This window comes from Oncorhynchus mykiss, chromosome 24, assembly GCF_013265735.2.
Source record: "Oncorhynchus mykiss isolate Arlee chromosome 24, USDA_OmykA_1.1, whole genome shotgun sequence".
NCBI classification, from domain to species: domain Eukaryota; kingdom Metazoa; phylum Chordata; class Actinopteri; order Salmoniformes; family Salmonidae; genus Oncorhynchus; species Oncorhynchus mykiss.
In genome coordinates, this window is record NC_048588.1 from 42,138,925 (window position 1) to 42,140,543 (window position 1,619).

General features: G+C 43.0%; 1 protein-coding gene across 3 annotated transcripts in view; it reads left to right on the forward strand.

Annotated features, from left to right (window-relative positions):
* Nucleotides 1–1,144: 1,144 nt before the first annotated feature.
* Nucleotides 1,145–1,619, forward strand: part of LOC110503413 (ventricular zone-expressed PH domain-containing protein) — a 195,402-nt gene continuing 194,927 nt past the window's right edge. For all 3 annotated transcript variants that reach the window (XM_036962011.1, XM_036962012.1, XM_036962013.1), the window contains exon 1: nucleotides 1,145–1,291. The gene's annotated coding sequence lies outside the window, so the exon portion shown is untranslated. The remainder of the gene's footprint in view (nucleotides 1,292–1,619) is intronic.

The window sequence follows — 1,619 nt, forward strand, 5'->3', positions numbered from 1 at the left end:
ACTGTTACACCTGGTTATCAGCAGAGTCCCAACACCTTACCACTGTTACACCTGGCTATCAGCAGAGTCCCAACACCTTACCACTGCTACACCTGGTTATCAGCAGAGTCCCAACAGCAGAGTCCCAACACCTTACCACTGTTACACCTGGTTATCAGCAGAGTCCCAACACCTTACCACTGCTACACCTGGTTATCAGCAGAGTCCCAACAGCAGAGTCCCAACACCTTACCACTGTTACACCTGGTTATCAGCAGAGTCCCAACACCTTACCACTGCTACACCTGGTTATCAGCAGAGTCCCAACAGCAGAGTCCCAACACCTTACCACTGCTACACCTGGTTATCAGCAGAGTCCCAACAGCAGAGTCCCAACACCTTACCACTGCTACACCTGGCTACCAGCCAGTTGGATGACCGTTTAAAATGTCCTTGCCAGTAGATTGTCGACTTGATTCATGATGATGACTGCTAGCTAAGATTTTGAAAGTAAGATGTTGACATGATCAGTCCAATCAAAACTACAGTACATATCACGTGATTTGACGTCATTGTATCTGTGGCCAATGACCTTGAGCCTTCTTGGAAGGGCACTTCAAATGTACCTCTATGGCAACACCCAAAAGGCTTAAATTCTCCATGTCTACCCTTACTAAGGACTTAGACTTGGTGGTGACGTAGTGTCCCCATGAGTGACAGAACAAGGTGCAACGCTGGCTCGCCCCACCACCACAGAAAGCACTGAGCTAGGCTGAAGCACCTGCATTTAGGAGCTGCCTTACTCAAGAAAACAAAAAAAGAGACCATGTTTGTATGAGGCTTTATTAACTCAATGATATATATATATATTTTTTACATTGTTTGCAAACTGATGTGTGACACGCATTAATGCCAAAATAACATGCAAAACAGGCAAGCCCCCCAAAAAACAAAAACTATTTTATTTTTGCTGTGAATATGTGTCCGCCTAGGAGAATACAAGTTCAGATAATATCTCATATGTAATGGCTTTATAAACCGTTTATAAGCAAGCTTTACAATACAATATAATCTGGTACAGATTTCCTAAATTCCATAGGAATGACTTTCCAAATTCACCTGTTGACCCGTGCGCTGATCTGTACCACGGGATGGCGTGCTTCTCACAGTGCACGAGGACTGTGTGACGAGAAACTGTCCAGTGGGACAACTTGGGACCGCGCGTCAATTCTTTGCGTTTAGTCGGTTTTTAACGGATTTTAAAAGCTTCATTCTTTTCCCCCAGAACTGACTGACGTCAACAGAATAATAGGTGAGATATTTAACGTTTTTAACCGGGATTTGTGCTGTTGTTGTTGTTTAGTGATGTCCGGTTAAACACCAAAACGTGGAAATGAGTGACATCCTCGCTTTTGTCGGAAAAGTTTAACGATATCGAATGTGTGTAATCACATTGAAATGATAGAGGACAAGAAATCACGCATAGAGGTTAATAAATGTGGATTTGTTGACTGATAATGTTATCTTCTGTAATGAAACATACTGGTCCATACGGAGGGAAACAAGTGCATCCAGACAAGAGGCTTCGGTTTGTTTTGTAATTAAACGATTCATTCGTATACTAGGCTATTTGAGAGAAC